This window comes from Jatropha curcas, chromosome 4, assembly GCF_041381405.1.
Source record: "Jatropha curcas cultivar XTBG-Jc1 chromosome 4, XTBG_Jcur_1.0, whole genome shotgun sequence".
Classification (NCBI taxonomy): Eukaryota; Viridiplantae; Streptophyta; class Magnoliopsida; order Malpighiales; family Euphorbiaceae; genus Jatropha; species Jatropha curcas.
This window is the reverse complement of record NC_143154.1, coordinates 2952031-2967972: the sequence shown is the minus strand read 5'-3', so window position 1 is coordinate 2967972 and position 15942 is coordinate 2952031. Positions and strand designations below refer to the sequence as shown.

The following is a 15942-nucleotide window of genomic DNA, read 5'->3' as shown; positions in this document are numbered from 1 at the left end:
AATAAATCAAATTAGAAAGACTAAAATATGGTTGTACAGCAAATATTTAATTATTGATAAACAGGAACCGTAATCGAGTTAAATTTTTTAGAAACCAAGAGAAAAACTAGATAACCAAACAAAAATCGAGCTAAATCGTTGAGTTGGACCAAACCGGTTTGGATCAAACCGGAATGGCCTACAAGCCTCTAGACCCCGCCTCTCTTCTTTTTCTTTCTTCCTCTCTTCTTCTTCACGCACACAAGGAGCAGCGACGCCGCCTCCCTCTCCTCGTTTCCAGCCACCACTCGACCAGACCAAGGTGGCGATCAGTTCGTCTGGCGCCTGTGGTCCATTTTTCGGCCTCCCTTTAAGCAGATCGGACCTACAGTGGTGCATATTGAGCTGTCTCCCTCGACAGCCTCTCCTCCATCAAGTTCCGGCGATTTCTCACCGTTTCCGACAGTCTCAACGCGAATGGTGGGTACAACTCGACTCGCCTCCTTTGTGCGATCGTTTCTCCGCCTTGAACTCCAGCGATGGCGCAAGAAGGATGAAGCAGCCATGAGAGGAGGAAGCACAGCAGCTGTCAACGCCATTTTCGGCCAAACGAGGCTCAACAAATAAATGAGGGATTCGGACTCCTCATGAATTAATTAATTAATGAATTTAATTAATTATTTAAATAAATTAAATTAGATATTGTTAGATATATTTCATGAATATTAATTATGATTATAAGGTTGTTACTAAAATATAAATTCCTAGCTAATAATAAATTTTAGGAATTTTATTAACAAATAAATAGTTATAGAACAATTGCTTCTAATGGACTGTGTGAATTGAATGAACGGATGAGTGATAGTTATGTCGGACGGGATATGTGTTGACATGTGGATTATATAAAATTTGGATAGTCCAGTTTATAGAGGAAATGTTGCTGAATTTTCAGTAAAGCACTTAATGAAAAATTAAATTAGTTATCTTCTTAATAAGCAGTGACGACTAAAACTTTAAGTATTATAAACGATTATAAATTATTATAATATCATCATCATTATTATTATTATAAAATATTCCTCACTGAATAGCTAAAAAATTTATCTAAAGGTTATAAAATTGGAATAAATAAATAAATAAGAAAGTAACTAGTAACCAAAACTAATAAATGAATATGTTTTCTTATTTAGCATTTTCTTATTATTTTAGATGCTTATAAGGTTCCGGAATATGAAGACAAAAGCTGGAAGCGAGCAGTAGTAGAGATAGTCCTTTTAAAGGACAATAAAGAATTGTGAGTAGTGTTAGATAACTAATATCATCCGCCTGCATTCATGCATTCACGGCTAAATGTTATCATGCATTATTTTGTTAAATTGCCATATTGTGCTGCATTATTGTTTCGATTAAAGATTGCTTGATTACCTGTGTTGTGTATATATTGTGTTTTGTTTGTGTGGAATTGGGATGAAGTGGGTCACCATGGTTTTGTGAGAATGGTATATGTGATATGGATCCTGAAAATGATGAAATTATGATATGATATGGAATTTGGCCGGGTAAATGGGAGATCGGCGCCTCCGTATGCACCTGATGATATGGATTATATGGAAAACCACAGGATGACTTTCTGTTGTTGCGCACATGATAATCTAGATTTGATTGTAGCCCGCAGGGTGGCCTCCTGTTGTGAGCACTTGATGATTTAGATTGGATGGAGCCCACCGGGTTGCCTCCTGTTGGTATAAAAAGAAAAGGATTATACTGAAATCACAGGTTGGCTTCTTGTTGTTGCGCACCTGATAATCTAGATTTGATTGTAGCCAGCAGGGTGACCTCCTGTTGTGAGCACCTGATGATCTAGATTGGATGGAGACCACCGGGTTGCCTCCTGTTGATAGATAAAAATAAAAAATAAAAAAAAGAGAGAGAGAGAGAGTGGCAAAATAATGAGAGGACTGGTCGTGTGAGGATTATACCGGTCAGCCAGAATGGGGGATTGGCTCCCTGGTGCACATGTGAGTGGATGGGCCATGTCGGAGGACGGCTCATCGGGTTTCGGTGACTCCACTGACTAATTTCCATGTGATATGATTATATGAAGGTGATAATACTTGTGATTGCTGTTGTATTGTCATTTGTGTGACAAACTGCATGATCATATAATTAAACGGTGACCAGATAAAAATATTTTAGCATCTGTGTGACTGTGTGGGGTGAGAGGGTTATCTAACCCTACTCCTTGAGTATGGCGCTCACACTTGCCTACTATTTTTTTTCCAGGTAATAGAAAGAAAGGAAAGCCCTATGGAGTTGAAACACTTATTATAGGAGACTGTTAATGATGGAAATAACGATGTGAATGTAAAGGTAGAGTTCCGCAATTGTATTTCAGTTGGGTTATAAATAAATAATAAAGTCCATATTAAATATACGAACTGTATTTTTGATGCATATGTATAATAAGTTAATGGGCCTGAATCCATAATTATGAATAGAATGTGAGATTTAAATAAATTAGGTTTACTACGGGCTTCGGGAGCCTTAAGCCCACCCAGATCCTAGTGCCGGTCCGGCCCACGAAAATGAGTCGTGACACATAATTATAAATAATTTGAATAGTTAATTTTGTAATATTTATAATTGATTTACTATTATATATAAAAAATGATCAATGGTTAAGTTTCTTCGTTAATTTTTCTTCGTTAATTTGATTTATTTCAATACTTTTTATTTTTTTTGACCCAATTAATCAATAAATATCATGTATGTTCTCTTATAATATGAAAATCATTATAATTTGAAAATTTTGGTAGTTTACGTACGTACATATTACTATTAACCATTGTTCTTAAAACTGAATTGGACCGGCCTCCGAGTGGTTTAGCCATAAACTGGACTATGGTCCGGTCTGGGTTAGATAATCAAAATGAGAGAGAAAAAATCGCTAAGATCGATGAAAATTGGGTAAGAATCGGCCAACTGGTTTGAGTAATTACTACAATTCAAATCAAACCAACAAATAAAAAGAAAAAAGAACAAACGAATTTTGGAGCATGTGGATTGTTCCGAAAGCCAATGGTGGTTGAACCACTTTCGTCTGAAGCGGATTGCCGAGCTGTTAAGCCTGATGTTGGCGGTGAGGCTTACATCGCTATGGTCGGACTTCAACGATAGATTTAAAGTTTATCTCTCCATAGTATTTTGTTTGTATGAAATAAACAGCTAAGACTTTCGTTTTGCCTTCCATCTCATGTTTCAATGCTTGAGAAACACTTTTTTAATAGGCACGTGGTTTCTACAGATTCATTTATACCATGTTATTGTTTTAATATACTGTTTAGTTTGCGTTTTAGTTGGCAATAATAATAGTGGTAAAGTAATAAATAAATAATATACTAATAATGGCAAAATAATAATAGTAATAATTGTAAAACAATAATAATAATAATAATAATAATAATAATAATAATATTTTATTTTATTTTATTATTATATTTTTCAAATTACATAAATTTTTTTAATATTTAATTAAAAGTTTTTATTAAATTAGGTTATATATATATATATGTTAGGCTTATGTAAGTTAAAGGATATAACATATATAATTTTTATCCGTTTTATAAAATTATTTTAGATTTAAAAATCCTATAATTTTAATTGTATTTAAAATATTTAAATATTAAATATAAAAATTTAGTTGAAATGTATTGAACTCGGTCTCCCTCCTGTTCAGTGACCCTTACCTTTACGATTCAATGACCGGTCTGATTTTAGAATATTATTATTAACAATTATCCATCAAAATATTAAATATTAAATGTCGATAATGATTTTTTTCAAGCAAATTAAAGATGAATATTTTAAGCTTATATAAAACTCTATTAATACTATTTTCAGAATAATAATTTTTTATTGTTTTACTAGTTCGACCAATAAAATAATAATATTTTATATTTATATCCAATAATAATATCTAATATAAATTTATATTTTTATGATTTTTTTTTCTAAATTGACTCAAATTAAAATTTTAAAGATAAAATATTAATAAAAATTAATGTCAATTTTATTTATGTAAATGCCCATTTTCATTTGAGAAATGTTATATATATATATATATATATATATATATATATATATATATATATACATACACACACAGACGATAGATTCACATTTATTCCTTTTCATACATTCATATTAAAAAGCCTTACTTGAGATATTAAATTGATAAAATATTAATTTTTATTCAAAATAATGAGTTATAACATTATAATGAGTAAATTACTTAAAAATAATAGATACAATACTAATTTTGATTTTTACTAAATGATTTAACTGTTCATATGTGAAATGACCTGAATTATTAATTTTAAAACTAAATAAATTTAATTAAATTCTAAATTCCACGTAAATGCCAACCCTTCAAATGGAAGTTATATCATATAATCATAATTCCACGTAAATACCAATTCAACACCTTTTAACCTAAACCAACTTCCTAAAGAAGTTGTTGACTAAAATATCTAAATAATAATAATAATAATAATAATAAAACTCCCCAAAGGCCCACTTTTCCCTCTATCTTTTTACCTTTGCTTTTTTTTTTTTTTTTTATCCTTTTTTTTTTCTTGATCTTTCTCCTCTCCTTCGTTTCGCAGCCCCTTCCCCACACCTTATTTTCGATTTCCAGTTATGATACATCATCTACGGCGAAGGGACACACTAGAAGGACCTACTCGACAAGTGAATCATGGTTTTAACCTCCATTGATGTCTTGGATGTGCGATTGTTGGGAACCGAAGCTTGGAACTTTGAGTTCCTCTTGTAGATTTTTTTTTTTGGCGATCCCTTGCCATTTTTGGCGATCTGGAGTGTTAGGGTGAGCACGAATTAGTTCTTTGTGGCCTTCTTAGTATTTCCCCTAAATCAATGTATGGGTTTGTTGGAAAATCGCATAACCACCATGAATGGTGTTGGCTTTGGCAGCTGCCGGTGCAAATCAGATATATCTACTCACCTTCTCCTAAAAGTAATCTCATTTTTGGCTCCTTGTGAAATTTGGAGCGAGTTGTTGTAAAGATTGCACGTTCCCGGTGAAGATTGATGTTCTGGCCACTGTGTATGGCGGCAAAGGAGGCGGCCGGCGGTGGAGCTCTGGCGATACTCCGGGGACTCGCTAGGGACAGAATGCTCTCCTCGATTAACTGAACACGATGATATAATTGGTTTCCCAATCGGTGAGCTGCAAACCATGATTCTAGATTTAATTGAACTTTTCAGTTAACATTGTTAATTAATTTTTCGCTAGAACCTAAAGTACTAAATTATTTTCTCTATTAAATTATGTTAATTGAGTTAGATGTAAATCTAAAGAAAATGAAACCTTAGTTGCTGTTGCTAACGTAGTGAAACTGGTTAAATATGATTATTTAAATTAGTACTTGGATATTGTATTGATAATTGAATATAGTTAAATTGGTGTGAACTATGATTGGCGGAAGGGGACTTATTAATGATTGTGATTGTGCCCGATGGATGGGCTGTGACTAGATTATATGTATATTGAAAATGTGATATTTGGCATGTGGTTAGTCTGAGTTTCAAAGGATATGCTGCCGAATTTTAGTACGACGATTGAAACCATTCGCAGTACGAATACAATAAAAGTGACTGATAAATAACTCCTCGGTCCATATATGGGGACTGGACTCCTCATGCCTCTGTAGTGGGATGGGCTCCTCTATCGTGAAACTGTGGATAACATTTCTACGAATTGATAAAGATGTGATGTGTAATCTGTTTATTGTGAAATGTGGAATGATGTGATCTTGGCTTTGCGATTTTTGAATAATATTTATTTGAAGTGATATCTTGCATTACAGGCCACACAGGCACGATCGTTTCTACCTCGTGTATAAATTTCATGATGAGTTGGCGTATGACATTGTGTGATTGAAGTGTGTGACATTTTAGATATTAAGGCAAAGCATCTGCATGACTGTGTGTGGTATTTAAAATACTTATTACCATTCACTTGAGCCGAGGCATTCACCCCCGCCTCATTTATTTTTCCCAGGTTATTAGCTTCTTCTTTCAACTACCATAGGCGCCTCTGGAGCAGCTAGATCTATTCTTATAAAAAGGACCTTGCTTGCCTATATGTAGTTAAAGTATTCTTATAAAAAGGACCTTGCTTGCCTATATGTAGTTAAAGTTTTGCAATTACTGTAATCTTTTGGAATTGTAAATAAACTTAACAATCTGAATAAAGGATATTAGGAATGTTGCTTGTCCTTGCTCATAATTGTAAATACTTTTATTCATGTAAATATGTATGTATAGAATCAATAAGACTCTTAGGTTTGCGAATCAAGTATTGGGCGCTAAATAATAATGGGCTTAGATCAGTTATGGTCACGAAAGGCTTGTTATGGGTTTTGGAGGCTTTATGCTTACCCAAGCCGTAATGTCGTCAGGTCCAAGGAGATGGATCGTGATAGCAGTTGTTGGTAGCTAATGGCTGATAACGGTTAGTTGATTACTATTTGTGTTTGGTAAAATGTTGGTAGCGGTTGTTTTTGAAATATAAAATGATTACTAAGGGCATAATGATTTTTATATATTATGATGTATATATATATATATATATATATATATATATATATTATTTTTTATTTTAATGTATTATATTAATAAAATAATTTTTAACAATTTTAAAATAATATTTTAAAGAAATTATTTTTAAATAACTATAAACGAAATTATTATAAAAAAATATCAATTTGAAAAAAAATTTATTGGCAATTATTTTTATGAGGTTAATAAAGTCTAAAATAATATAATATGAATCAGCTATCAATTGATGTGAAAAAGCTCCAAAGGGTAGCTGATGGAAATCAGTAGCTGATTGAGACTTTTATAAGCTATCAGGTGATGATTAGAAAATTTACCAAATACCTACAACATAGCTGTTGGGTATGAAACAAGTATCAGCTGTATGAAATAGTTGTGCTGGACCAAATGCCCCTTTAGATGTACATATCATTTAGTATAGATGTAAAAAAAAAAAAAAATATTTTCTTACTGACTATAATATTTCATGTATTTATTTTTCAATAATTATTAATATAATTATTTTTCAATTTGATTGGCCACTAAAATATTTTTTAAAATTTAATCATATTTATATTTAAAGAATTGTATTGATATTGTATCTTTGTTTGAAATTTGAATCTAACAAATTTAATCATATTTTGCTATGTATTTTTTGATTTGAAAGCTTTTGAATTTTCTCCTTTTTTTTTATCTCTCTCTCTATAACCTTATACTCACTAATATATTGTTTGTATTTGTTGTTCTTTTTGTTTCGTTATTGTAGGATCAGGTGAACTTTTTATTTTTTTGCTATTTGTTGCTTTCATACTCTTTGATTATAGACCTCTTTGATTATTTTATTTGCAATATCCAATTACAGGTTGTTTAGGCATTAAAAACATATTTCTGGTGGCTCGCTAAAATACAGATGAAAGGTGAGTTTGATTCTCATTAAATACAAAATTTTGCCTTTTTTTTTTTTTAACCTTTCTTGCCTTTCTATTTATCTCTCTAAATAATAACTATGAATTTAGAAAAGAGTTAAGGAGTTACAAAATATTAGCTTAAAAAATGTAAAACCATGGCTTTGACTTGTGAAATTACAACATTTTGTTATTTATGCTATTTAAAAGTTTACTCTACCATTTGCTTGTTTTCTAGATTGTAGAGACAAAAGATTGGGCAGCAAAGGGATAGAAAGTTAATTTTATACATCTATTTATTCTTGTTTGAATTTGGATTTACAGTTAAAAACCATGGATACATATAGTGGTATAAATACCAAGATTATTAGATAACAAAATGAAAACGGTTCGGATACAAGAGAATAATTTGTTTGTAGATATGAATTCTCCAAGTATTCAAAATAATTTTCTTAAAAATTACAGGCTTTCACCTAGAGGATAATTTGATGTTGATAAACATAAGTCAGTTGGACTTGCTATTATTTTATCTACTTGAAATTATTTCTGTCTATATATATAGATAATTTGACTTTTTAGTAATTGGTGTATATATATATGTTTCTTTTTTTCCTTTATTTTAATATTGTATCATTAAATAATTAAATTATACAAAATTTATTCACATCCCATTATTTGAATTGTAGAACTTTATTTATATAGAATTATCTATAATAAGAAAGTGTCTAAAATTGTTTGAATTATAGTAAGAAATAGTGTCTACAATTGTTTGATAGGATTAATTGATGTTTACAATTATTTAAGTAAATTAACAAAATTATACAGAACAAAATAATTTAATTGATTAATTGATGTTTGATAGGATTAATCGATGCATAACATAATAATTTAATTACTGCAAGTCTTTTAATAAAATCGAAGCAAAAATGGATATTTTCTCATTTATTGCAAAGACTGATTAATTAGAAAAAGGACGCTAAGGAAATAAAAGACAGAAAATAGAGCTTACTTAGCAAATCCCATAACAAATCCATACATTTATATTATATACAGAACCTGGAAATAAAAAAAAAAAAAATTACCAAACATAATCAAGTTAAGAAAACAATATCTTCCTTTTGACTGAGATCCTTTTAACCGAAGGCACGCCTCCCTTAGAACTGCAGCTGCTCCCACTGCGGCTCCAGCAGCGGCTACGGCGGCGGCGGCTGCTGTGGCGGCGGCGGCTGCTGCTGCGGCGGCCGCCGCGGTGGCTGCTGCGGCATCAGCTGCTGCATCAGCATTATGAACTGCACCGGCGTCAGCGGAGGCGGCGGCGGCGGAGGCAAAGCACAATCGACGTGAAGATCAAAATTACACTCGAAACATTTGTAGCTAATAGAATTTCCGATTCTATCACATTTCGAGCATTTGAATTGGAAATTGACCCATGGTGGCATTATAATAACATTAAGAGCATGTACATGACCTTCATATTTAATAATAGTTGGTAAAAACGTACTTTGAATATGGGTTTGAAGTAGGCAATCAGAACAAAATTTTGAAAATTTTTGGCAATGACTACATTTATATTGATTAGGAAAATCATAATGAAATGGAACTTTTTTTAAAAAAGGAGGACAATTTTCGCTCAAACCAATTAATTTGTCGTTTAATTCTGCACAAGCTTTGTGGAGGATGAATTCATCACATTCAGCGCACTTATACATTTTACCAGAAATGAGTTGTTGGCAACCGTTGCATTTGAGCTTCTCAAAACTAGAAATGGAATGGTCTTCAATGAGTGAAAATTCATGTGCATGTCTCCTGTGAAAGTGGTCTCAATAAGATCAACATTACCTTTAGAAGCATTATCAACAGCTTGACGATGATGTGATTCTATAGCCTTAAATATTTCTGAGACAAAGTCCTCTGCGACAAAGTCCTCTACGACAAAAGTTTTTGTAATCTCGATACTAATTTTTGGTACTTCCATAGTATCATATTGACAAACGGTTTGAACATTGTCGTTTTCAGTTTTACACTCAATGATAATTAGAGAGACATCTTTAGAAGTTGCAAGGTGCACTAAATCATTGAATTGGGTATTATTAGATAGTGGAGTATTGAGAATAACTCCGAGTTTTGAATCGAGTTGGGTTGAACAGATTTGAGAGGCAATTTTGAAAGGCAATAGGTAAGATTCAATGGAGGAGCTTGGAATGAAATTTTGAAGGTAAGGGGTGATATCTTGTTCATCAATTAGAGGATATTGAAGAAATGCAGCTATTTTACGAGATATTTCTCTCTTTTTTATACTTGAAGGACCTGTCATTGCTATGATGATTGGAAATTTTGATTGTTCTTGATTATCCTTCTCAAGTGATATTTCCATCTCTCTATTTTGAATTTTCGAGCTTGACAATATGTTCTGTTTTCTTGCTGAGATCTCATTCGAAATTTAACTATCATTATAGCCATTATAATATCTTTTAGCATCTTATGTTCCTTTGTAGTTAAGTTGATTGATTTGATATTAGATTATTATATCCACAAAGACGAATGCTTTTTTTTCTGTTCCTCAATCTTGCTGGTGTTGATCATCAAGTTAAGAAAAGAATCAATGAATATTTATGCTAAAACTTGTACTTCTCTCATTCGTGACAAAGGAAAGAATATATATATATATATATTTGTGTGTGTGTGAAAACGAAAAATAAAAAATAATTGAAGATATCTAACCTCAAAATCCAAACTCTAAATTCCCAATCACTGGTTATAACAATTCATACAAAAACAAGTTAAAAATAAAAGGAGAAACATTTACTTCCATTGCATTACTTTAAACCAAGTCTCTATCAACCAAGTAAAAAAATATCTAAACCCAGATCTAATATTTGGAACGTTATAACATTTACTAGTAAATTAATTTTTGAAGTTACAGATCCTGACAATTAAATTTCACTATACAAACGGACTAAATTCATAAGATAGAATAAGTACATAGTTCATTGACCTGGCAGAGAGAAAGATGTCTATATATCACCCATTAGTAGAGTTGTAACAAAGATAGAACCGTGAGAAACCCGAGTTAGGTCAATCAGAAACATGACTTCCCCCACAATTTGATGCAAACTTCTAAAGCAAAATCATAAATCTTGAGTTCATCAAGAATTGGAAGTCTAATTTCAATTTGGAGTGAGAACAATTTGCCAGAAATTCTCTATTTGCGGTGGTGGACTGTGTTTCTGAAAACAGGATAATAAGCATCCAATTCAAGTTGTTCAAAATTTGTTGTGTAGCCCATAGATATGAAGAGTCGCCTTCAATAATAACAGTAACATCGACCTGTAGAGCATGAAAAAGTACAATCATATTTTTAAACTCTCTTTGATAGAATAAAAAAAATCGACGCTGATGCTGGGTAAGAACAAAAGAGAGAGAGAGAGAGAGAGAGAGAGAATGAGACAACCCTTACATTCTCGATTCCTGGAACATCAATTGGTTGAATTCCAACTAATCCTTGAGTAAAAAGACTGTTAAGAAAACAAACTATTAGTTCTTAAAATTATTCTCAAGTTGATAGTAGGTTTTTAAATAACAACTAAAATTTCTATGGTTCGTAAAAGATTTGACAAATATATACTTTTGCTCTCTACCCAAAAAAAAAAAAAAAAAAAAAAAAAGGAATGTCTACTGCAGTTGAGAAAACATTCAAATTGTACCTGGCAAATGAATTACCCAAGAGGATTTGGACTTTCATTATTGACCAGTGACAGCATATAATGGTCTCAATCAGTCCCATTAGATTTTTTGATAGTCCATGTCATTAGGAGATACCAAAATATATAAGTTTGGATACTCAATTGTCACAATTTTCTGTTCGGACACTAAAATGGAAAAAGTTGACAAATACATGCACCAAAATTAACATTATCCCAAAAGCTTATGACAAAGTGTTGAGGAAAGTACTTTGGTGGATGTTAGAAAAAAAAGAGTTTATAATAAGTATATGCACCATTACAGATGCGTATGAAATTAGTGTGAGAATAATTGGAAACGAGACAAAGGAGTTTTCCGTAATAGTTGGACTACATCAAAAATCTATTTTGAGCTCATACTTATTTACTTAATGGATGAGCTAACCATTAATATACAAGTGGATGTTCCATGGTGCACATTATTCGTAGATGATATTATCCTTATCGATGAAACTAATGAAGTATTAAATCAAAAGTTGGAACTATGGAGAACTCTTGAGGATAAGAGTAAATTTAGCTAAGCACAAATAAGATAGATACATGAATTGTAAGTTTGGGTTAAGAAAAAAAAGTAGAAAAGTGAGGTTAGATTAGATTATACAGTGGTACCCATGTGCAATCAATTCAAATACTTAGGCTATGTGCTTCAAAAGGAAGGTCCCACATATGAAGATATTTCTCACAGAATTCAAGTTGGATGGATGAAATTAAGGTACTAAAGATACAGTATGTAATAAAAAGATATTTAACAAGGCGAAAGGTAAGTTCTATACGTCGGTGGTAAGACCAATAATGCTATATGGGGTGAATGCTAGGCACCCAATGCCCAACATGTTCACGAGATGAATGTTGTGGAAATGTAAATATTGAAATGGATGTGTGGTCCTCACAAGGTTGGACAAGATTAGGAATAATCACATTAGAAAAATGTGCAAGTAGCAAAAGTTGTAGTTAAAATGAGAGAAGGACACCTTAGATAGTACAGTTATGTATTACATAGACTCCCACATGGTCCAATTCTTAAATGTGATACTTTGGTGGAGGATGCTAAAAAGGGCAGAGGTCAATCTAGAACTTCTTAAAGGGAAATTGTCACAAAGGATCTAAGGTCTTTGGATGTTAGGGAGGATATGACTATGAACAGAACAGAATGGAAAAAAAAAAAAAAAAATCATGAACATATCCTAGTTAGTTGTTGCATATTTTATGCTTTGTTGTGTTGATTAATATGTCAAAAGATTTTAAAATTCCTTACAAACTTATTTCTTTTACAAAAGGTATTTTAAAATTTTTTCAATTTATATTTTATTTTGCATGATATTAATTTGGTCAGAATAGATATTGGAAATAAAAGATTCATAGAGCCGACTTCAACTAATTTGGTCTAAGATTTAGTTATTATTGTTGTAATTATTCAAAACACATATACCAAAAATACATATAAATTATCACTGTCATAAAAAAAATATGAAATTGCACATCAAAAACTTTCAAATTGATATATAAAGATCAATAACAAATTATTATTATATATTATTATATTTGTTGCATCATTATTTATGAGATAGCATCATGAAATCTTATTAATTTTTCTGATTATTTTCTAATTTAACTTTCTTTTAATTTTGAATATTGATGAAGGTAGAATTAGTATCATTAGTGATAATAGTGGTAAGTTATTCAATTTTTCCAATAATTAATCAAATTAATTAACCATTAAGATTCTTTAATAAAATATTTAATTTTCTATTTTTTAATAATTAATAAAACTATTAATATTATTAATATTTTTTAAATAATAAGAACTAATAATAAATTGCGCATCCATGCAGCCTTGAAGTATATTAGCTGACATGGCGCAATACTAAGATATTGATTTATTGCTCTGGAATTTCTTTTTCAGTTTAATATAATTATTTTATTGCTTTGGAAATTCTTTTTTAGTTTAAGGGATAAAATAATAAAATTTTTCGATTTTTTTTTATAATTAAGGAAAATTAATATTATCATTAATATCATTTCAAATAAATAAATAATGTAATATAATATAATTAACATCTATATAAATTATAGTGAAATTAATAATATCATTAATAATTTTCAATTTTCCATTTTAAAGGAAATTAATTTTTTCATTTATATATCGATATAAATCTATTTATATATATCTATATCTACTTCGTATTTTTATTTTATTTTATGTTTTTTAATTTCGGTTATTTTATAATTTAATTTTCCTTTAGTTTAGACACGGGTTGAGTAGGAATTGATATTATTAATTATATCAATGATATTTTTAAATTTTTTTTTAATAAATTAATACTCTGTCCCATAATTTTTGTTCTTCTTTCCTTATTCATCCATGCTAAATTGTTATTCTATTTTCTTTTTAAGAAGTGAATAATATTTGAATTTTACTATATTACCTTTATTTAATACATCTATTTGTCCACAAATATAATAGTCAAACTATTATATTATCATTAATTAAATATTGATATAAATAAAATTAACATATCAACTTTAATCTTCTAATAAAATTCTATTTACTCAAATTTTGATTAATTTCAAGAACAATTTAATATTAGATGATTTAATTTTTGAGATATTAACATAAGGGTGTATTTGGAAAAAATGAAGCAAATATTATATTTAACTATATTAAATAAATTTTTTACTCTATGTGCAAGTCAAATTAGGACACAAATTATAGGATAAAAAGAGTAATATTAATAACATTCTCTCAAAGTTATAAAACATTCTAATTTTTTTTAATAATTAATGAAATTAATAACATCATTAATGTATTTCAAAGGAATAAATAAAATAATATTAATATTAATATTTTTAATATATTTTTTAGTAAATATTAGCATTAATATTTTTTAAATAATAAATGTAAGAAATATTTTATCAATAATAAATTTCTTTTAGATATTACTAGTCTTTTTATGACGTGTGTTGCACATTGACTATACTCGTTATTCATACTCGTTCAATTCTTTATGTGATTGTTTACTTTTACTCATTATTTATACTCATTTTTATTTTTTATATTAGATATTGATTATAATTTTATTTTATATTATTTAGATTTTATTATATTGACATTTATCTAAAATTTATTATAACTTGTATATGTATAATTCTACAATATCACCTGATAAGTACGTTTATATATATATATATATATATATATATATATATATATATATATATAAAACATTATATATATTTTTAACATTAAAATTTTCAAACTATTTGTCATCTTCCACACACATATGTTCAATTTATTTAAAATAAATTTTAAAAAGTAAAAATTTTAAAATTTAAAAGGTTTAATTATCTATATTCTATTTGAAAATTCATTTTTTAAAAAATATATCCAATCAAATTATATAAACATAAAAAAAATAATATTATAAAAGAATTTACTTTTTATTTTTTAATTCTCTCCTTAATAGAGTGTTTTAAATTGTAATAAAAAACATAATCAAATATTTAAAAATATATTCTAATTTTTTTATGACGTGCATTTAACTTTTCTGTTGCATATATGTATTGCACATGTAATACTCGTAGTTTATACTTGTTTATTTTCATATACAATATTAACTATTTATTATTATTTCTCTCTTATATTATTTATCTTTTTAATATTAGAACTTTATCTTTTTATTATGGATGCATAAGTAGTTAAAAATAAGTTAAATATTTTAATCAAATTAAATCTACCTATGAGTTTAAGTAATGTATATTTAAAATCATTGATTTTAATAATTTGTATACCTTTTAAGTTTAAAAATTATTTATAAAGTTTGTTAATTTTAAAAAAATTAATTCAAATATAATATATTTAATAAATAAAAATCTAAAATCTAGTGAACTTTTGCTTATATTAAATATAAAAAATAAATAAAATTATATATAAATTATATAGACTTCATTTAAACCAAATAAGATTCAAATAAAATCGTTAATATTCCATAGAACTTATGAATAATTACAAGAATATTAATTTTTTGCATGTTTGACCAAATAAGAAAATCATTATATATGATATTGTGAAAAAGTTTTGTTTCATAATCTTTAATCAACTGGTTTTACTAAATAAAAAAGAGGAATAACTTTTGAAACTACTTTTAAGTAGGTAAGCATATACGATCTCCTTAATTTAAAATCACATTAAATTAAATTAAAATTCAAGTGAATTTTTAAAATGAAAAAAGCCTCAAAATTAAATATATTTCAAAATCTAATTAGTTCAATCAGTTTTACATGCACTTTTAGGTCGGTTAATTTAAGCGTTTTACTAAAAACAAAGACCAAAAAAAAAAAAAAAATTATCTATGCAAACTAAAAACTAACATAAATATCCTTAACATTAAAAAATATCCCTAAAATTGCAAAGGGATATAATTTCTCTTTTTTTAAGGAAATCTTACACGATTCAATATAATATTTAATTAATTAATCTAATAATAATATTTTTTGAACATATTGAATAACTCCAACTAAGTGCAAAATAGGTAAAATCTATTGTACAATTTCTTTCTACTTACTATTTATTATTTTCTTTCTCTCTCTATTCTTGGGATAAATAGTTTAAAAGTGTGTATATATTTCACATAAATATATTCAAGGGAAGATTAAAAGAAATATCAAATTTTACATAAACTATCATATCAATTAAATATTTA

The 15942-nt window shown here is 28.7% G+C and overlaps 1 long non-coding RNA gene across 5 annotated transcripts; it reads left to right on the top strand.

Moving 5' to 3' along the window:
- The first annotated feature begins 4560 nt into the window (after positions 1-4560).
- Positions 4561-9961, top strand: LOC149496675 (uncharacterized). 5 transcript variants are annotated; one of them, XR_016320597.1, is made up of 4 exons: positions 4573-5222; positions 6462-6514; positions 7460-7514; positions 7741-9961. It is a non-coding gene; the product is annotated as an uncharacterized LOC149496675 (long non-coding RNA). The 5 variants fall into 5 exon arrangements; XR_016320596.1 differs by lacking the exon at positions 6462-6514 and having other exon boundaries at positions 4575-5222; XR_016320595.1 differs by lacking the exon at positions 7741-9961 and having other exon boundaries at positions 4575-5222; positions 7460-7721.
- The last annotated feature ends 5981 nt before the right edge of the window (positions 9962-15942 follow it).